A 22,527-nucleotide genomic window follows, 5' to 3' on the forward strand; every position below is an offset into this window, starting at 1 on the left:
AGGGTTGTTTCAACGAAGCACTATACTTTTCACCGTGGAGTGAAAGTGGGCGGCGCGCGGAGCGTCGATGCTTGCACGCGTCATGCTTTGCTCTCATTAGTTTCAACCCGCAGTTGATATCCACGCACTGGGCACTTTTATGCGCAAGCACAACACCGTGCATGTAATTTTCTCTTTCATGCAATTTTCTACTGCATGTATTCTTTTTGTAACCGCATGAAGCGGTTGTTAGCACAGGAACAGGTCGAGAAAAAAAGAAAGCTGGGTTTGCTCGTATTTCGAGCCGTGCGTCCACTGTCAGCTATACATGCTGCATCTGGTGCTTATGGTTAAAGGTCGAAAAGGATCTATTCAATCCCGCCTAATCACTGTCCTGCAGTTACACTGGAATACTTTAATTTACATCGGTTTATTAGGAAATATTTATAGTAGTTCACGTTCTGCATTGCAAATAATCTATGCTGCCCACGTGGGATTGCATATACGCGTCACCTCAAACCCATTCTCGATCAGATGGCGCCAAAACTAACTACTCTAAGCTCAATCCCACCAGGACCTGATATTCGCATGCCTCTTTCCGCCTTCGATTCTGCTTTGTTGTGAGCAGCCGACGTTACGCCATGCTTATACGAATCGCCTTATAATCTTGACGGCAAAGCTCCATACATTCTTTCTTTTTCTCCTCAACGCAGGCGGTAAAGTATTTTGTGCATCACCATCAAAGCAGTTTACAGCGCTGCCGCGAACGTCAGAGCGACAGCCAAGTCAGGTTAAGGGGCCGTATAGGACGTAAAGAAAAAATACAAGGAACGACTATAGTTGAGATGAAGACGCGGAAAAAAGGGACAGCGGTGTGCAACCCTGTATATCTCTTTGGGGTTGAGATTCTCTTACCTCCATTACTTTTCCGGGATTATTTTATGAATTCGCATCCTTCCAGTTTCGTTTGGCTGTTCAAAGCTTGCTCTCAAGGTTGTACGCTACGGCGTATCCAATGCTACCTTCCATTACAATGTACGCAACCCTCTGTTTGCTTGTTTCATACTAAGACATTAATTTGGTGCACTTTATCGAGAGAAGCGTTGAGTATATGTCCATGCAGAATGGAACAAATTCGTAAAAGTAGCAATTTCACACAAATCTGCGGAAACAGCAGGTATATAAGAGTAAGAATAACAGTACTCTCGTGGCATTTGTGTGGGTATGTTTCGTCCAGGACTTTCGGCAAGTCAGGCCGGGCGTTTCCCAGCGCCTCCTAACGGCAAAAGCCGGAAGCGTGGCGTCCAAAAGGAAGGGGGCCACGCAGCCAGAAGCAAGGCGAAGAGAAGGCGCCCCCGCTCCGGCCCCCACCGGGACCGTTCGGTTCCATTTATCCCGGTTGCTGGGACATCGTGCCCGCCAGCACCAGCCTAATCGAATCACTCGTCCCGCTGTTTTCCGGGATTGCGGCGCCAATCTCGCGGCAACCCCCGCGAATTTCTCCCTTGGGGCTCATTTGTAGCCCCACACCCCGGCCGGACCCTTACATTCCGGTATCAACAGGGCGAGCCGGATCTCGCCCTTGGAGCGAGCGTTGCGTCCATCCGCTGCAGCACGACATGCAGGAACAGAAGAGCGTCCGCGATGCGAATCAGGACTCCGCATTGCATGCGTCTTTAAAGCACGATGTACTTTATAACGCTCGCTGCAGTTGCGTCCATCCGGAGCAGCACTACATGCAGGAACAGAAGAGCGTCCGCGATGCGAATCAGGAGTCCGCATTGCATGCGTCTTTAAAGCACCATGTACTTTATAACGCTCGCTGCAGTTGCGTCCATTCGATGCAACACGACATGCAGGAACAGAAGAGCATCCGCGATGCGAATCAGGAGTCCGCATTGCATGCGTCTTTAAAGCACCATGCACTTTATAACGCTCGCTGCAGTTGCGTCCATTCGATGCAACACGACATGCAGGAACAGAAGAGCATCCGCGATGCGAATCAGGAGTCCGCATTGCATGCGTCTTTAAAGCACGATGTACTTTATAACGCTCGCTGCAGTTGCGTCCATCCGGAGCAGCACTACATGCAGGAACAGAAGAGCGTCCGCGATGCGAATCAGGAGTCCGCATTGCATGCGTCTTTAAAGCACGATGTACTTTATAACGCTCGCTGCAGTTGCGTCCATCCGGAGCAGCACTACATGCAGGAACAGAAGAGCGTCCGCGATGCGAATCAGGAGTCCGCATTGCATGCGTCTTTAAAGCACGATGTACTTTATAACGCTCGCTGCAGTTGCGTCCATCCGGAGCAGCACTACATGCAGGAACAGAAGAGCGTCCGCGATGCGAATCAGGAGTCCGCATTGCATGCGTCTTTAAAGCACAATGTACTTTATAACGCTCGCTGCAGTTGCGTCCATTCGATGCAACACGACATGCAGGAACAGAAGAGCGTCCGCGATGCGAATCAGGAGTCCGCATTGCATGCGTCTTTAAAGCACGATTTACTTTATAACGCTCGCTGCAGTTGCGTCCATCCGGAGCAGCACTACATGCAGGAATAGAGGAGCGACCGTGATGCGAGTCAGGCGACCGCATAGTTGCATTGCGCGCGTCTTTAAACCACGACGTACAGTTGGGGACAAAAGTCTCTGGACCAAGTATTCCTCAAATGAAGCAGATAGCTCTACTATTACCCGGTGGCTGCAGACCACACTTGTAGAGGTGAAAGTAAAATTGCCTTCTTTCATCTCCACAAGTGCGGTCTCCAGCCGCGGCCTAATAGTAGGCTATCGGCTTCGTTTGAGAAGCACATGGTCCAGACACTTTTTTGCCCGACTGTACTTTCCTACGACCGCAGCAAGGATTTTATGAGGAGACACGCAGCTCACTCAAAGCACTGAGATATCACAATTTCTCATTCTTCTTCCCATGCTAATCGTTCACCAAGGATCGAGGGTCGCTACTGCAACAAGCGCAAACGAGAACCTCGTACGTACATCTCTCAGGTACTCCAGAATGTATGGTTCCGCGTAGGGCCAACCACCTGCATGTATATTTCGTAATTAGCTTCGCTCTACACATATTTGATTGGGGGGAGGGGGGGGGGGGGGCGCCGCTGTAGCTCAGTGGTTATGGCGCTCGTCTGCCGACCCGGAAGACGCGGGTTTGATCCCGGCCGCGGCGGTCCAATTTCGATGGAGGCTGAATTCTAGAGGCCCGTGTACCGTGCAATGTCAGTGTACGTTAAAGAACCCCAGGTGGTCGAAATTTCCGGAGCCCTTCACTACGGTGTCCCTCACAGACTGAGTCGATTTGGTACGTTAAACACCCATAACCCAATATTTGATGGGATTGTGCAGGATAATCTTTCTCTGCCTTCAGATTTGTGATCAAGGCGAGAGATCAAATGATTTTGGTTCAATCTATTCAAGGAAGACTGAGTGACTATAGTTACATGTTGGTGAAGATATTGTGTTGTGTGCTGACCATCAGCGTGAGTCGCGAACCCACTCGCAGGGAAACTGATCATTCGTTTATGTCTGCTCTAAGCCTGGCACTAATTTGCCGTTTCTAATTTTTGTTTGACCTGTATAGTTTAGACTACAAATGGTGCCTTTATGATGGTTTCCTACCGTCTTCTCCTCATCAGCCCCCTCCCCCTGAAAAAAAAAAAAAATTGCCTGTGGACGCCCTTGGCAATCGCCATCATAAATGACGCAATAATCTCGTTTCTCTTCGTGTTCAAGGAAACCAAACTGGTATACCAGAGCGAAACAAACGGCTCAGCTCATTTCTCGTACACAGCTGAACGGAAGGGTATATACCTGGGGAGGTAAACGATCCGGGTTCAATGCCGCTACTTAAATTTCGGTCCGAAAAAAAAACAAACGAACAGCTAAAAAGCAGCCCGACTAAGCTGGCCCGAAGAATGAGTTCGTAATTATTATCCGTGTTCTGGTGCAGAGAAAGACACTTTATTACGTTCCCCGCCTCATCGCCAGAACGACACAAAAGCTCCGAAGAGGAAGGCCAGACCGGGTCGAAATTATAATCACCGTCTCTCGCAAATCGAATTACCTCGAGCGGCCCTAGTCTGGCCGATGATTGAAAGAGCCGCCCCGGCGTCCTCATTTCGGTGGCCCGCCGGTTTCACTCCGACCTTGGCAGATTAGTGGGGCCTTTTATAGCGCGCACCGCGGAGCGGCGCGCACCTGCGCAGTTGGTACGTGCCGCTCATGGACAACCCTCGACGGAGAAATTGAACCCCATCGCTAGCGCAATCTGTGAGTTAATTCGTTATAATGAGTTTACAGAACTGGCGGTTGAACATTTGATGACAAAGCAAGAGGGGAGAGGAGGTGGAGAGCAACAGCGGAAGATGAATAAAAATCAGTAGGAGATGGTATTTGGAGCCAACTTTATACGCTAGCATCGGCTGACTTTGGTTGGCATAGGTTGACAGCTGGAATGGGCTGACATAATCAGGCGTCGGCTAGCATAGACTACCGTAGGCTTGTGAGGGGTGCAATATAGGCTAGCATGAGATGGCATACGTTGGCATACGCTGGGAAAGGGTGACATAGGCAGGCGTGGGTTAGCACTGACAATGCGGGGCACAATTAGAGACGAGTCCTAACGATTGCAAAACTACTCTATTTGATCCCGGAAACATCTATGGACCCTTAATAAACATCCAAGATACTGAGTGCAACTGGAAATGCTGAAGCAGTTAATCCGGCACACGCGTCGCACGAGTGTTCATTGCTACGCACGGGCATCTCACGTCATACACGTGTTCATCATAGCGCACGGCGCCCAACTCTAGCGAGAGGCGACTCTCACCCTAAAAGCGTGCGACAGCAAAACAGAAAAAGGACGCATAAAAAAATGGAAACGGGACTTAACGCAAGATAAACTGGAGCGCGGCACCCTTTATTGGGGTTATTCATTACGAAAGGAATGCACAGCGCAACGGGCCGGCGGGTAAGAGAGCGGGCGGGCAGGATGAATGCGGCCAGAATGAAACTCCCGACTGCAGGTGCATTTATTACACCCCTCCCACACCCCTTTCCCCGGCTCGTAGGAAACGCGTACGCCAAGCCTTTTTCGCGACCGCAACCGTCCTGAAAGGAAAAAAGGCTGCCGCTCCCGAGAGAGAGAGAAAACGGAGGGAAATGGGAAGTATGTGTGTGCGTGAGAGAGAGAGAGAGAAAGGGGCTAAGCGCCACTGCGGCGAAGCGCTCCATCTCTGTCGCGCTCGGCGCAGCAACGGACTCCCAGCTCGCTGACAAAAGTAAAATGGCTCGAAGGCCCGCTTATACAGTCTTTTCCTCTTCTTTTAATGTGTTTGCACCCGCGCGTGCGTGTGTGCGTGTGTGTGTACGCGCGAAAAATAAAATACTCACGCACGAATTGAGACGTATACGGGACGGTTCATAGAAGGACGTCCGCGCACTTCGAGATGAAAGAAAGGGTACAAAAGGACGGCTATTTAGCCAAGAGAGAAGTCGGAATTGAGCCTTCCGACCATCTGCTGTGAGGAAGCTCGGAAGCTGTATCAACAGCACGAGAAAGAAAGAGAGAGAAAGAAGAAGTAGAAGGCGGTAGAAGGAACGCGCAGGACAGTGAAGGGGGGGGGGGGGGGGGGGGGGCGTGTCGGAGCGTAACGTCCGAAATCCGGTGCTCAGCTGGCGCTAATTTATACGCTTCCCGGGTGTACGTATACGTCCAGGAGGCAGGCACGCCAAGGAAAAGAAGAAAAAAAGGAAAGCGCAACCGCTCCCCTATAGACGGGGAAAAGAAATAGGGACGGTGCTCGCTTGATCACCTAGCTCTTGCTTCACCGTGCCTGCTTTTCGTGTCTTTTCTAGCTTCTTCTTGCTTTTACCTACGGCAGCCGGACGCCACTCGTTCATGTGTCTGACTTAATTCTGTTTGTTCGTCCCCTTCCACCCCTTCTTTCTGTCCTCCTCTTCTGAACGGCCAGGGGCCGTCACTTCCGTGCAGCACGGCCAGAGGCGGTGGCTTTTGCAACACATGCAATCCGACAGAGCTTACACGGAGCAGCAGAAGTTAGTGTTAGTGTAGCATCACACATTTACTGAGGCGGGAGGCTTCCCGTTAGTTGTACGCCTCCCCTGGGATCAAGACGCACGTACGCTACTTCGGTAACCGTCGCCGCTGTTCCCTTCACATCGTCGTCAGCGCTTCCGCGCTTCTATTGCACCCTGCGCCAAACTATACACAGGCACTGCCCGTCGCCAGCAGCAGTGAGGTTCTACCACACCACTGGCGCCCGGTGTGCAGCAAGCAGTTCAACACGCGAGCGCGACTGGGGTTGTTCATCGTCCCCCCCTGCCGTTTTTCGTTTTCTCGCTCGTTAACCGGGCTGGCGTTAATTAATTGCCGCTATTACTCCGCAATGGGCGAGGAGGGAGAGGTGGCCCGGAACAGACGGCACGGGCATGCGCGCCGCAGATAGCGGACGGGCCGCGCCCCTCCACGGCAGTGGTGTCGTCCGGTGGCAAACATCGCACGCGTGGCGCACCCGCGGCGCAGTTCCTCTCAATGGTGGGCGCGATAACGGGGCGGCGTAGAAGACAAACAGGAGGCCCGCGCGACAGCGCAGAACGGGCCGCACTTGTGGCTGAGAGCGGGAACGAGTAAGCTGCTAATGAATTAGCAAAGCACGAGGACATTCACCGGGAAGAGGACCGCGCGCTCCGCGCCAAACGGAATGGCTCCGCTGGACTCGGGAAGTGGTCGCTCTCGGTCGGGCGTGCTGAGGCTCCTCTTGAAGGCAGCGCGGCTGTGGCGTTTTGATACAGCTAGGCTTCCGATATAACGAAATGCCCTATACAACGAAATACATAGGCAAAGCAGACTGTTGATTTTTTATTGCGAAAGCAATACTACGCCAGGTCTAACCTCTCGTCGCGTGGTCCGTGGCCCGTGGACCTCCCTGCTTTAAAAAAAGGAATTGGCCAACATGGGTGGCACAATCACCGTTGGCTGTGATAGAAACAGCCACCTGCCAGTGCAGTGGTGCATCATTTAACCGCTGCGCCACTGGGATGGTAGTGGTATGAGGACGCGCCGCATCTATGAATATTAAGTACAGAATGAGCAATTCTGCATTTATGGGCATTGAACCCACTTCAGCTATTGCGTCATACCCTTAAGGCGAATCTTAGGTGTCCTCTCCAACTGAAGAATGAACACCTGCTTTGGCACATCTACTCGGTTTAACTACATTATACCCCCACCAATTTTTTAAAGTAGAATTTGACTGACCCTCTATGTGAGGTGAAGTAATAATTTATTCTTATACGCAAAGAATTTGTAATTGCGGGTTTTATTAAAACGAAACTTGAGCACCCAGACGAGTTCATTAGCAGTGCAGTGACCTGAGATCGTGCGGCGAGAATGCTCCCGCTTCGAGACGCATGCTCTTGACCACAGCTTCCGTCTTGGTTCTTCTGTGTGAGCCGATTGGGCAACGAAGTATCGCGAAGCCTAACGCGAATCTCTTTCTTCGCGAAACTGAAGTTCAAAGCAGCTCGTGCAAGTGCACTGCTCTCCTATAGGCGTCTGTCACAAACGTAGCCGCGATTCGACGTCAGTTTCGACGCTGGCATCGAGACACTTCGCTGTTTCCGGATTTGAGTGTTGCTTAAGCCTGCACATAACACTCTGTAATGATCATACGTATACGGATGGGTCGTGGGAGTGTTAGAAAACATTTAAGACCACGTTTCGCTGTTCGCCATTTTGCTTTCAGAGTGGCTAACTCCTGATGTCCTACATTACGTCAGGCACTGTACTGCCGAAGTACAAACTCTGTCCCTATAGCTTGCTTTTATGTAGCACTGTTCTCAGTCCGCCCTCGAAACTCGTCGACTATTCTCCCCGAAACCAGTGTTTCTTCCTTCTTGACGCTCAGCTTTTTCTTAAGTTATCCTTACACTGCTCATTTATCTTATCCATTTTTTTTTCTACTTTCTTTGTGCTCCAACTGCTTCTTTATTCGGTTCCTTTTTTCTTCCACACTTTCATCTCCTTTCACGAGCACACTTCTTTACGTTACTCTTGATGTATCCTCAATCGCTAACCCTTCCTTCTTATTTTATCTTTGCTTCACCTTTTCCTTGCCCCTTATTTTTTCTTTCCTTATCTGTTCTTCATTCCTCATCCCGCTTCGTGCACTTTTTTTATCCTTTATCTCCTGACATCTCCTCTTCACCTCTTTAATTAACGTTTTACTTTGCAACTATTATCGCAAAAATTGCTCTATCCGGCTCGTTTTCTCGGCTTTGCGGTGTCGTTGTAGGGATGGTCGCCGTAACGGGAAACTCACCGTGACAGCACCACTCCTGTATCACTTGATCACAATCTGACTCCATGAAGTGGAGCATTTTTCCGAGACCATGAATTGGCCAATTAGGATATGCCACCTTGGGGCTGGTACTGTTGTGGCCACTGAGGACCTCACATTGGAGGTCACGTGGTACAGGCCTCTAGCCAATGGGAGCGTGCCATCTGTTGTCCGGAGAAAGGTAGCAATGTGGGGCGATACTGCTATCGGCGCGACTTGCTTAGAACGGTGAAACGTCAGAAATATTTTTTTTTTATCTTTGCTGTTTCATTGGAGCTCCTCCTCATCTTCCCATTTGCCCGCTCACCTATTTTCTTGCTTTTTACTTCCTCAATTTCCCACTCATTCTTTCCCGTGCATCAAGCGTTGTGGGCATTAAAATTAAATGAATAATATTTTGCCGTGTTCTTCCCCTTGGGAGTTGAAACTCAATCAGAGCAACTTGGAGCCGTATATCATGAGAAAGAAAAATGAGGCGGCTCCGGTGTGCAGCTAAAATCCGACATATTTATGGAATTCTAGCGTGACACATATTACCGCCGCCTAAATGACCCGTCATTACACATCGCGGCGTATGCATTCAGTATAATGATGTAAACAGTTCAGCGCGGCTATTGCTCTTCATGGCTTGTCCACTGCTTCCTGTTCCGTTACGTCTTGTGAGCATTGGAATATATATATATTTTTTTGCTTCTAGGCAAGTCGCGCATTGCGTTCGACACGACGAAGCCAAGGGCAGCGGCTCACATTTATACAAATATACAGGAACGACAGCCAGACGTAATCGCCGCTTGAGTAGAGGAACGCCGTCGTATAGCAAATACCCGGCGTCACATTTCCACGTAACAAATGGAGGCGCGACATTTACACACGCAAACGAGGAGCGCTCCGCCATCCGCGAATCGCGCGATTTGTGCCGCCGCCGCCAATGCATGGCAATGCCGCCCCGCTGGTTCCGCCGCTGGTTCCGTTGGCCACACGAGCGGCAACGATGGCCGCGATTATGCGGCCTTCATTTGTCTTAGCCGATCGAGGTCTCCCGCGGGCGCTCGCGTGCGGCTCCCGCGCACACACGTCGCACGGCAACGACCACCGTCCATCCGAGCGCACTCGACCTGCTCGATCGGTTTCCTTGCCGGGGTCTCGCCTTGCTGCTGCCGCTGGCCGACGCACGACTGTGCGTCCTCGAGTAATGGATCGCCACACGCCCCGGTGAACTGCCACGGCGGCCCCGGCTGACGCCGAGTCACAGCCGACGCCGCGCTTCGAGCCTCCGACACACACGGTGCAAAGATTTTTTTGCTTCTGCCTATATAGGCGTCTGTCCTGCGGCCCAGCCAGCTTGTGCGCCTGTGTGCGGTGTGGTGATATAGTTTTTTATTCCCCGTGTGCGTGTCCCTTTTTCTATTCCTTCCTTTTTCTTTTTCTTCATTCATCTTTCTATTCCTCAGTGGCTATCGTCGACGGCCGCATTTTGATCGAAATGCGCCCTTTGCTAAATCAATAAGCAGTGATCCCTCCCCCCTCCCCTGCACCGTTTCCAATACTCAAGCCGTCAGCCCTTGAACCCCCCCAAATCACGCTCAACGTGGCGTGGCGGTCGCTTTCTTGCCCTGAGCGAACGAACGTGTGTGCGTGAGTGCTATAGGTACGAAGTCGCGCTGACCCTTATGCATGATGAAGAGAAAAAAAAAGGCGCTTCGGGAGCGGGTGTTAAGCACTGCAACGAAAATGAAAATGTAGAGAAAAGATCGAATACCAAACACCAAAGTCTGGAAAGTTGACGAGAGTAAAATAAATGAAGAAAGATAAATGAAGAAAGGGCTCGGCGAAAGCGGAACGGAAAGTGTTAAGCATGCCTCCAATCTTGTTGCAGGCGATCGGGCTATCTTCAGCCGGAATGCTAGCGTTTCAACCGCACGACGATGGAACCACAGAGCAAGCAGTGAAATCCGGCGTCGCATGGGACAACGCCCACCGCATCGACGGATTCCTTCAGGCGGCAGTACCAAGTTACCGACACGTGACGTCACCAATAGCAGCGGATATAAACTCAGGCCTGCATTCTTGGAACTTCAGTAGGCTCGGTGACAGCGGTATGGACGGTGTGTTAAGCATGCCTCCCATCTTATTGCAGGTTAGTTACAGTCGTTCATTTAGAAGTGATGAAAGAAATCTTGTTGGTATGCCGAGCCCAAGCACTCTCGCTCTTATTGCTGCTGATTGCTTCCGTGTTTGCAAGTTGCTGCTCTGCGGCGATATTGAGAAAAACCCTGGTCCCACTGGTTCTACGGAGTCTCTTCTAGAAGGTCAGAAAGCAATTCGCAGTCACCCAGTGGTAGTAAAGGAAATACTGGAAAAGACTGAAAAAGCTGTGTCGGATTTGGGCGTGCGTATAGATAAGGTGGGGGACGATGTTGAGGAAGTGTATAAAAACTCGCAGTAGATTCAAAGGTTACAAGAAATCGTTGAAAAATACTGAGAACTTTACTCGCAGAGATTGCGCCTAACTGATTTGGAACCAAGATTGTAGCCGCAGAAGCAACTTAATCGTGTTTGGCATTAAAGAACAGGTTGTCGAAACTGAAGATGGCCTGCTTCGTAAGGTTATCCATGAGATATTCAATCAAAAAGTTTGCTAATGCTGTTTTTTTTTCTTCTCTTTGTTATCACCGAATTATGCTGCGCATTGCATTTTCTTTTCTTTGTGTGTGATTGTTATGTTGTATGCCCCTCCTGCTTGGGCCATATAGGCCTGCAGTATTTCGAAGTAAATACATAAATAAATATAAGCACAAGTTGTGTCAGGTGTTACTATATACATCAATAGAGAAGAGAAAATCTGATGTGGTGAAACTGAAAAAAAAAATAAATAAATATCGCACACGCTGGAGATCCAGAAACCCCAAGGGTTAAATTGAGACGCTCGATCCCTCGGCTTTCGGCGCTTATGATGAATTATGATGAATGAGATGAATTCGCACATGTTCTTCGAGAAAAGGAAAAGAGAGCAGAATCTTGGTGCAGTATATAGGCAGCAGGATCGACTATATAAATAAGCACGCAACTTTAACGCATACCATCAGCTGTATAGACTACGCACATTTTAATGGTTAATCTCACTTCTTATTTTTATTTTATTATCCGGAGCACTCTTACCTGACAGGCCCAATTCCAGCATGTGTGCTACCCAACAATACTCTTCCTCCCACTGCGTACAGATAAAGCAACGCTAATCTGCAGTCGTGACGATTAAATTCTTTATTGACACTCAGCACGTAAAAAAAAGAGGCATGCTTAACACACAAGCATGTTCCACAACTCAAGTTTAGAACAGATTTGGATGTTCTTAAGAAAAATCCGCTCGTTTTCCCACAGCCGTCCACTTAGTAGCTGACTTGTTCGAAAGCCCCTCTCTATAGGCACGAAGAATGGCGAAAAAAAAAAAAGCAACATTGAATTACATACCGAGTGGCTCGTGTATCGAAGTTCGGTGTGCACGACTCGTCTGAATGGGCGCAAAGTACGGACTGGAAAAGTGATCTGCAGAGTTTGTCTTCCATACATTTTTGTGCCCAGAAGAACTTCCCAGCTAGGAAGGTGTATGGCGTGAGAAGAAGCGATAAGTGACTGCAGAACGCGGGCACACGGAGCTTTCACATTTTTGACGATAGTGGGGTCGCCCGCTTTCTCCCCGTCCATTTACAAGCTCGCTTACTGGAATCGCTCTCACGACGGTCTAGGAACACAGAAAACAGCACAGTTTGCCGATCGGAGTCCTTTTTCTTCGTTCCTCTATGCTTTTACGCTGAGGTCCGCACACCGACCGGCTAACGGAGAACGGCCTGGGGAACACGGAGCGGAAAACACGTTCGACCAGCGGCAAGACAGCGTTTCTTCATTTAAGTCCTTTTCCTTCTTTTTGGCGAACGACTCCGGACGTACGGAAAACAAGGCGAAAGTAGGGGAAAGAGCTCAGAACCACACGGAAAACGCGGGCGGCCATTAAAGGACGCTGGATGATCCAGCAAACGAAGAAGAGGGTCCCCCCCCCCCCCCCCCCCCCCCCCCCCCCCGACGACAGTTTCGATACTAGGAGAGGAAAAAAAGAAAAACCGCCCGGAACGTCGAAACGGGGAACAAGGTCAAGAAAAGGAGAAAAGGCCAGAAGAGCGCGGCCCGGCGCCCTTAAACGCATCAGTCCTCTCTCTACGCTGTTTTCCACCGCCGTTATTTAATCGGACATTGCCGTAGAGCGAAGGGCGAACGGGGCTTCTCTATAGCCGGATTGGCGCGGGGTCGTTGGAGAAGGGTGAGAGGATCGAGCTTCCTCCGTTTCTTTTCAGTGGCTCGTATAGTTTTCAAAAGCGCGCTCTCCGGTGCTCGGTGAAACGTGCTGACACCGAGCACCACCGCGCCGCGCGAAGAACCATTAGAACGCGGAAAGGAAGGCGAAGTCTCCGTGAGAAGGGTATGAAGGGAAAGGCTGGCGATTCGCAGCGGCGGAGGCGACGGCGGAGAGAAATCTCGCTCGCTCGACGTTCTCGCTCCTTCTCATTCGTCTTTCCTGATCGCCGCCGCTACGCTGCTGTTTCTGCGCGCGCTTTTCTCGGGTAGACGACGAGATGCCGCGTGAACGGTGGGGAGGTTCGTGCGACTCCACCAGCCTTCCGCGTTTTTGATCGCTGTCGCTCCTCCTTCGAGCATTTCCCAACTGGAAAGAGACCGAAATTGAGCAAGAAAGACGGGGTTGACGGAGCTGGAGAGTGGGGGGGAGGCACCCAGAGATGTACGAAGCGCGCGTCGTCAGGAGCGTTTTGCGCTTAGAGGAAGGTAATTCTTGCAGAAAGCAGGGGACGCCTGTGTCATCCGCAGTTGGCAGGTTTTTGCCGCGCCTGCCTTCTCTGAGCGCGCGCTGGTAAACTGCGTGCGTTTGTAGACATGATTTTTACTTTGCTTCGTGTTTTCCTTCGCCACCCTAACGAGCCGTGTCTGCTGCTACTTGCGCTGAGCTAGAAAATACGCCAGAGATATAGCTTTTTTTTTTTCATTTCCTCTTCACCCCTCATATTTTACGCATCAGGTTCGCCTCTTCCTTGTTGCCGAGTCATATGGGAGGAAACACGGAAGATTCAAAGCCTAATGCCGACTGTTGTGTGTGTCGAATGAGATTTCTTTTTTTGGAAAGGCGCGCCGTCAACATTCGCGTCCGAAATCCATTTCGCCTTTGTTTCGAAGGAATGTTTTATTGTTGTAAATTTGTTGAACAACAGTCGGCACAGCGTACACCATGAAGGGAGGGAGAGAAAAGTGCGCCGAGTGCAACCCAGCGTGTCCATGCTGGATCTAGTGGCACTCGAATTACGGATGCCTTCACGGCGGTCAAGTTAGCCCAAAAGACAGATGTGTATTTGACAAGCGTGCATGGAAGAAAGATGAACGTGTTTTTTTTTTTTTTTTTTCTAAGTGAGCTTGTATACTAAGAGTACACGGTAACGGATATCAATCGCCGTGCCACTCTTGCACGAGTGTTTCCTGCATCTTCCCGGCTTCGTCAAATAAACGAGAGAACCCGGCAGTAACGCCAGTTGGCGCAACGACAGCCGAAACAGACTTTTTGTGCCGTGAGTTTGGCAACGCTGTACTGGGATCTTGACGCGCCAGCGTGACTCTGCCTTGCAAAATGATGCAAAGAAGTCTCGTGAGTTAACTTCTAAAGAAGGAGCCCCTTTGATGACGAGGTATACGAGAAAGGTCTTGTAGCATAAATTCAACTCACTCTCAAGCCTTGTGGCTACTCTTCTTTGAAGCGGAGAAATTTTCCAGGCTGTTAAAACCCATCCATCTTCCCACGTGGCAAAAAGCAAGAGTAGTACAGCTGTCACGAACCGGTTCTTTTTTTAAGTGATTCTGGGTCCACACTGGCCATGAGGAGATGGAAGCACAACCATCGAGATGATAATTAATATAACAGCGCAAAGGACGCTGACACATAGATGAAACACAATATAATTCCGTGCATGAAACCGCGTCTTTCGCTCTTATATTTTCACAGGTATTAGCGTAGAAGTATACTGGTTCACCGGACGCCTCCCGTGCATGCGCAGTGACATAGGGCAAAGCGGGACCTCTGCCCGTGCGCAGGAGACATCTTGTCAACCGGTATACGACTCCGCTAATACGCCTCCGGTATGCTAAAAACGTCTATTGACTATGGAGTCGTACCAATTTGCCCAAGTTCTATAATCCCCCGGCAGGGGCCGCTACTAAGGCATTGATCTCCAGTGGTTCTACATTGACTACATAGATCTAGATCACATATGAGCAAATACTCTGAACTGTAACTATGCAAGGAGGTCAGCAACTCATGGTAATATGCTGCATCGCCATCCGTCAGGAGTTAACCCCGTGATCCTTAGAGTGGTAACGTCACTGAGTTTTCCCTTACACCCACACCCGATGGCATCGTCTCCCCCGAAACCTTCCCGAGAAGCATCTATCGCAGTAAGAAGAAAAGTAAGCGCACACAGCAGAGACGTCAGGCACCCGCGGGTGTAGTGCGCCGGAACCGACTGCGCGAGGCCCGCCAGAGTTTAGCGCTCGCGTCGCCGATGGTGCGAGACAGTAGCCAGACGACTTCCTGGCGAAGAGGCGTCATGCGAGATGAGCCTACCCTCGCGCGCGCCGAGAGCGGCAGCCAGAAGACGCCTCGGTCGCGTCTTTCCGCGGCCGGCGCGCGCAGTGCGACGACCTCCAAGTTTGCGTTTTCAGGGACTCGCCCGCCCGGAGGAGCGATAAACAACCGCGCCGTCGAGCTGCGCTTGCGCGTGCAGGCGCCTGCGCGGACAAGCAGTCTATGCGCTTTGAGGCGAGAGGTCGGGGGGGTAGGAACCGCGACGACCCGACGCTCCGCTGTCGACCCTGGGGCACGCAACGGTGCAACTGAAACCCGCGACAGCGTTTACACCACGATGGTGCGTTAGCATATAGGACGGACACTCTTCTTTCATTCATGAGTTTTCGTTTTACATTGGCTTCCGGCCTTTGGGGTGGCCTACAGTTTCATTTATATGTACAGGAGTACAGGAGACCTCGTCCCGTACGATTTCTTGGTCGTTTGCTATTAATCGACACGAAAATAAAAGTAATAACATATTTTGCGCAAACAACAAATAGCAAGAGAGAGAAAGAGAATAGGTTTGGTTTGGTTTGGTTTGGTTTTATGGGGTTTAACGTCCCAAAGCGACTCAGGCTATGAGAGACGCCGTAGTGGAGGGCTCCGGAAATTTCGACCACCTGGGGTTCTTTGACGTAGTACACGGGCCTCTAGAATTTCTCCTCCAAAGAAATTCAACCGCCGCGGCCGGGATCGAACCCGCGTCTTTCGGGTCAGCAGCCGAGCACCATAACCACTGAGCCACCGCGACGGCAGAGAAAGAGAACAGGAAATGCAGGGATGTTAATAAGAATACCAATTTCTGTTGGCTACACTTAAGTGGGAAAAGAAAAGATGAAATGAAGGAATTAGGCCAGTATGAAGGATGTTGATAACGTGCCTGAGAGGAGTTACACATTAGGGACTGTGGGAGATACCATGATGGAGGGATTAGGATTCGGTTACATCGCCTGGAGTTCTTAAATGTTCACATGTTTCAACGGACGTGTGCTTTTTTTTTTTTAAATTTATCTCCTATCAAGATGCAGCCACTGCCGTCTGGGAGTCGAACCTCCGACCCGAGTGCGCAGCGGCAGGATTTCATAGGTGCTGCGGCACCGCACACAACCCGTTTTGAGTGAATATTCAACGGTCGTCACAACGAGGTTGAACTGATTTCATTGCCAGAACTACAAGCTCTGCTCGGCGTAGCTTTATTCGGGGCACTTCTTTAACGCAAATCGAAGTTCCTCAACATAACGCGCACCAAAACTCATAGGAGGAATAAAAGACCGGGAGCACTCAAGCATGCCCATCGGGGCGAAGCAACTGTCGCTGGGAACAGAATGGTGAACACGTCTACACCGATCAAAGGACGCATGTCAGGACAGCAGCTTTGGCATGCTGGTTATTCATTTGTGAAGGAACAGAGCAGAACTATGGGACAGGACAGTCTCCTGTTCCTTCACAAACATATTATGTGCACAAAGAATTTCATGGCGGGTGCAGCCGGAGTTCGTGTGCGTGGCAACGCAAGCCCGAGGAACTTTAGTCATCGTTGTACAGAGTGTTACACCTAAGACTTTCCACTATTTTTAAAAGTCTATTTGATGTAGAAGAGCGCTTTTTTCGGCATAGCTTGTCTGCGGTGTAGCCCATCAGAGTACAACTAAGATGTGCTACCTATAGCAGGGTGCTTAACTAATATGGGATAGTTAGCCTTTTAACTTTTACTGTTAGGTTCCTTAATTACTGAGAAGCGTGTAGACTACCGTAAGTGACATCCGTATGAGTTCCTATAATTTCGAACACGTCGCTGTGCCCCCCCCCCAAATTTTTGCTATTTCGACGGGTTACGTGCACTGGAGAGATTGATTTGTTTGCAAGCTTCTCGAAAGCGCTTGGTTTTGGCGCGACGTTGCCAAAATTTCACCTAAGACATGCTAAGGCATGCTCACTAGCAGACTGGTTAACTAATATTAACTAGTTAACCAGCTTGCTAGTTAGCACGTTTTAACTGTATTCTGATGTACTATACAGCTGACAATGCTATGTCGAAAAAAGTACTCTTGTAACTACTCAAAGAGCCCATCTCTAAAAACTGTCGAAAGACTTATGTGAAACATACTGTATATATCAATACATTCGCGCTACCATTGGCACTGTCAGTCGCTGCAGAATCGAATGGTTTACCCCTAAGAAGTCGCTCCATTTCCTCCTGTTTCCGACAAAATAGGAATAAAGTGTGAACGACAGATAAAGTGAAGTGATGCACTAAGATTAAGAATGAAGGTCGCCTGTATACCGTCGGCGGATGTTTTCAGGAAACGTGGAACTGGTGAACAGCACCGCCTGAGTGTAAGTAAATTTCCTGGCGGACTGGTTTCAAAGTGTGTCTTGTTTGTTAGTACAGCGTTGCTGCGCGTACTGCTCTCTTCGCTTTGCGTCGACACGCGTTTCCTCCGTCTTCCCTCTATTTAAGTTGGTTACGAAAAGAGACACGAAAAGTACAGGCATCCGTTTCGGCTTCGGCTTTCAACTCAACGTCTCTCGACAGTGTTTAGGTATTTACAGGCGTGTGTGTATTTTGAAGACGTTAGTCAGGCTTCTCCGGCCGGCTATAGAACATGCATTGGTCCAGGACGACTGTCCCCTCTCCCCTCCCCTCCTCATTTTTAATATATATTTTTGTTAACAGCAATTTTGGCTCGGTTCCTCTAACCAGAATACTCCCAACTGGTCATTTCCCTCAGCTGTGCTCAGGCTGCAAGGTCTGCCCGCTGTTTTCCAAGGTACTGGAGCGACAGTGAGTAAAGGAGCACTTCGCAGCAATTCGCAAGTTATTTCAACTTTTACATGGAACCTGAAAAAAAAAAAAATGACGGAGTTGTTAAGGATAGAAAAATCATGGTTCCTCACTCGTACTGCGGCAGTTACCGTTAGTTGCGCGAAAATCAACTGTTCCCTTTAATGTTGATTCGAGCTGTACATACAAGGGGATGATGGCCATGGCGCGAAGGCGGCAGTAGACCACTTTGTTGCCAGGCCCCTTTAGCGGCGATAAATAGTCAGCCCTGCTCGGTCGATGCATGCTACGAACCGGGGAAGGTAGGAGGGGGTCACAAGTTTCCGCTACCCCCTCAACTCCCTTTTCTGGAACCCCCGACAGTGTAACGTTACCCCCCGCCTTTCCCTACACCTTTTTCATCACGGCCCGACCACGTCCCGTTAATTCGGCTGCCGCTCTAATCAGATTTAATTAAAGGACCCGGCACGGGGACGACGGCGGTGCCTCGGGGGGCGACCGACTTGCACCTGAGTCGCCGCCGCTACACGCCGTGGGACAGCCGCTTCATTTCTTGCCACCGTCATTTCTCTTGCGTTTCACCGCTGCATTTTTTCGTGCGCTCTTGTACAGTTTTATACAAAGCTCTGTGCATCCCCCCCCCCCCTCTTCCTCGGTCCACACGAAGCACGCTGTAAGAGAGGTGCAGTACACGCTGACCTGTGTTGTAACTTCGCTCTTTTATTTTTTCTTTTCAAACGTTCGCGCCATTATCGTTTCTTTTCTCATTGTTTTGGACCCCGCTGCCGAGAGCACGTTTTTCTTCATTGCCTCTTCGTCATAATGGGCGAGGAACTATGGCCGTTTCGCGCTTCAGCGACGAGACCCGTGTAAGGCTTCAGGCATTTGCCGAGCTTCCGTGTGGCAACGGCCTCAGGTACGTTCTTTGCTATATACCGACGACATAGCGATACTTTTTTGTAAATTTCTTTTTCAGGTCGGCGAGGCTGAAGTGTGTCCAGCCCTCGAAGTCAGGAGGAAACTGGGTCTTTTTTTTGTGTCGTCGACATCAGTTTCATTTATTTATTTGGAAAGTTCCGTCGCATAAGCTTAAGCGTCACCACCAGGCAACGCCCATGAATGCAGCTGTAGCGAAAAAAAAAAGGGCAGAAAATGAAATGTAGCCTGGCATGCGAGGGCTAGCCCCTGTTATGAAGTATGTGGCATAGCGTACAGTAAAACGCGCAGTGCCGGCTTAAGCTGGGCCCATTAAGTGGCGCAGTTTACAAGCGGCCGCTCACATAATGTCGCACTGAACAACAAGGGCATCAGAGAGCACTTGCAAACACTGCCGGAATAGCGTTGCGCGACAGACTTCTGCTGTAAAGCGGGAAGCACCCTCCGTCACGCTTGTCCAAGCGCCGAAAGCCTTGCCAACAGCAAAAGTGATGAGCGTGTGTCACTGTTTTGGCTCGCCCACCGCAACGCCACGGGTTTCGTTTTAAGCTCCTGCCAAGCTGGCTTTGATCGCTCTACTGCCCCTTGTTTTCACGTTTGTACTTGAACCATCGCCCACTTAAGCCGAGAAAGCGAGGCCCCTAACGGCTTGGTGCTGCATGTCGGGTCTCGTCGTTAGCTGAGATGCTTTATATTTTAGTCGCGAGCTGGAACTTCGTGCCCTCTTTTTTTTTTTCTTGATCTTGATTTTCCTCTTTCTTTCACTTCGATGTTTACACGCTCCAGAAATGTTAGTACTGTGTAATCCGGAAACACACGTTATTTGTCTTCTACGGTTGTCCGACCCTTAGCCCGAACAAGGAGCGCTTCTATAGCAGTTGAATGCGAAAGACGGACTCAATATGAAGCAAACATTTATATGTTTTCAGAAGAGTTAGCATGAAGACGTCGCTGTCGTTCCGAGACTCTACTCAAGTTCGTAAAATATTAGCGCATATAAACTCCACTTGAATCCCGTTTATTTGGTGAAGCTACGTGGAATTCAACGCTAAAACAGGTCTTGCGCGCGTGGTATTTTGAGAGACGGCGTAGTTGGACGGGCTGGTGATTAATTTCGGCCACCTGGGGTTCCTTTGAGTGTACCGAAGCCTTGTACAGCGCTGCTGAGATTTGCGTTGATATAACTTGTAAAAACGATCTACCTTGCCCAACTTCGTATACTTCGTTCAACGCAAGCTCGGCGTGGGAAAAAAAAAAACACACACACACAAAAAAACAGGACGCCGATATCGAGCTCTTGTTAAACGCCCCGGTAGGTGCAGGTCACAGTTGGGCCTCGCAGTAAAGTGCTAGGCCGGAGTGGGTACTTTTTCGGCTTCAGTGACACAAAGTGAAGACGCGGGGCTTCAATGACATCCTTCTTCCCACCAGCGCTATCGCGAAGTCGATATGTGACGCGCGTCGAGGAAGACAGAGCACAGCTGACCCGACTCGGAGTGGACGCGTACAAAAAAAGAAAGCCCCAAAAAAAAAGACAAGACGCGCCGTTAAGTACAGGAAAGCGGAGCTCGTTTCTCGGCATGCTTAGAGAGACCTCGGTCAAAACGCGCAGCTATTTGTCTTCCTTATCTCTGTCATTCTCACGTTAAGCCTCGGCTGTTTAACGGTCGGCTTAGATTTTTCAACCCCTCCACCAGCAGAATGAAGAGCAGGAAAAAAAAAGGGGGGGAATTAGAAAAGAAGAAAAGGTGTTTAAGTTCAACGCAGATGGAAGAATGAAGAAAGAAGTTGGAGGCTAATTTAGACGGGCGTTCGACAGGAGGAATGGCTACCGAGGGGGGACATAGAAAGAGAGGTAGCGCGAGAAAGAAGATTCGATAGAAAAATAATAAGAAATGTGGATCAATTTTCCATCAGGCGGTAGCAATTGGATACAAAGAAAGAAAAAGATAATGAAAGAGGAAACCGGGAAGAGAAAAGAGAAATGAGGAGATGAGTGAGGTCAGCAGCGTTAGTGTCAGGGGGAGGAGGAGGAGGAGTCAAGGTTCCGACAGCCCGGCTGGCTCGGCGATTAAGGTTAATAAAAAGGGGAGAGGGGGTGGGAGGGGGATGCTATGGCGTGTGCAGCCCTTTACTTGCTTCCAACCCTGGCGCAACCGGGTCATCAGCAGTGGCGACGGAAGTGCGCGAAGCGGGCAGCGATAACGGTTCGGTAAGGGAGGCGAGGAGGTATCGGGGACACGGTTGCTCCAGCGGAGCGGTTCGATCGTGCCAGCTGGACAGAAGATCTGACCCCACCCCGCGCTGTGGAAGCGTTAGGGCAGCTATAACGGAGCGGTACCAGATGTGTTACTGGAAATTTGACCCCGGTGAGGAAAAAGAATTCGTAGCGCCGCATAGCGGTGGATTCCTACACTGCTGGTGTGTTTGCATCAGCCATGGTAGCCCACCGATTGATGAATGTAAGCAGAGACCATGCGGCTGAAGTTGAGTTTGCAGTAAGCTATAAAAGCCACATTAGCCTTGCGAAATTGTGCCAACAACTTCTGCATGGAAGCGATATTTCGATAACGAGTTAAGGCCGACCATCTGTGGTACATTTCTGCGAACTATCAGACCTCTGTGGACACGTGCATAAACGCACCCAGAAAAGCCTCTAGCTGCTAGCCGTCAACTTTTGTAGTTTGCATACTTCAGAGTGATAAAGGAGGCCGGAAAGCCGCGCGACTTCCCGGACGGTACCGGTGACGTGAGAACGGGTTCGTTATCCTCGAAGGTGGGTCTCGAGAGCATTCTGAGGGTAGGGCTAAATCGACACTTTGGGGTTTTTCTCTTCTCTGTAGAGCGGCTCTCGAAGGTAACAATAATTCGTGTGGAATCTGCAGCGTAAGTTCTCGATATATATATATATATATATATATATATATATATATATATATATATATATATATATATATATATATATATATATATATATATATATATATATATATATATTGTTTTGAACGTAGGTAACCGTAATGACACACATTCAAACATCGGAAGAGTGGCAATTGCTGCATATCAGGTTGAAGGTAAACGTGATTATGTGTGTTCGGGCGCGCATCACGAGAGTTCAAGTATATGGAGGCAGAGTGAACTGTAAGGTAAGCATGCAAGAGTTGTGCACTAAGTTAATTGCGTGAGCTCAGTCTTTCACTTTAGCTTTGCAACTTGTTGCTCGGAAAAGACGACGTCGGAAAACATTTTGTCCGGTAGGAACAACACTATGATACCGTGCTGTGCCGCTGGACCGGGCTTGAATTTGTTGTCGCACTGACCATTGCATTGCTAACGTTGGCTGTTCATCGGCTTGCAGAATTCGCTACCGGCTTGTTTCATAACTGAAATCATCACCTGAAAGGTGACGTCTTGATGTGGGGGGCAGAAATCCAGTCATAACACGGCACGTACAGTCGCCGGCAAAAGTTTACTGGACGCGCGAGCTCGGGAACAAATTTACCGCAGCGCTTCCTCGCGATCCACTCGCCTAGCATTGATACCCACGAAAGAAGTATGGCCCGCTTTTGTAAAAAGTAACCGAGCAGCAGGTTTTTGCTTCTCAAACGCATAGCGGAGCCTTTACGGCATCCAAAAATACCGAAAAGTGTCAGAAAGTGGGGACAAGGGTTCACTTTACTTTACACAGATTCAGAGCTTTGCGGCTGCTGTAAGTGCTTCGCTACGTAGCTAAGAAAGTAACCACCGTTGCCTGGTTACTTTCGGCAAAGA

General features: G+C 49.7%; 1 protein-coding gene and 1 long non-coding RNA gene across 2 annotated transcripts in view; one reads left to right on the forward strand and one right to left on the reverse strand.

Annotated features, from left to right (window-relative positions):
- The window catches only part of LOC149364008 (matrix metalloproteinase-2-like), a 228,862-nt gene that overhangs the window by 99,323 nt on the left and 107,012 nt on the right, over positions 1-22,527 (reverse strand). The gene's annotated exons all lie outside the window — the stretch shown is intronic.
- Positions 1-22,527, forward strand: part of LOC149364009 (uncharacterized) — a 152,164-nt gene that overhangs the window by 67,468 nt on the left and 62,169 nt on the right. Inside the window, exon 2 of the long non-coding RNA XR_016289138.1 lies at positions 10,236-10,496. This is a non-coding gene — a long non-coding RNA (uncharacterized LOC149364009). The remainder of the gene's footprint in view (positions 1-10,235; positions 10,497-22,527) is intronic.

Source organism: Amblyomma mixtum, chromosome 2 (assembly GCF_055824585.1).
Source record: "Amblyomma mixtum isolate Tamu chromosome 2, ASM5582458v1, whole genome shotgun sequence".
Lineage (NCBI taxonomy): Eukaryota > Metazoa > Arthropoda > Arachnida > Ixodida > Ixodidae > Amblyomma > Amblyomma mixtum.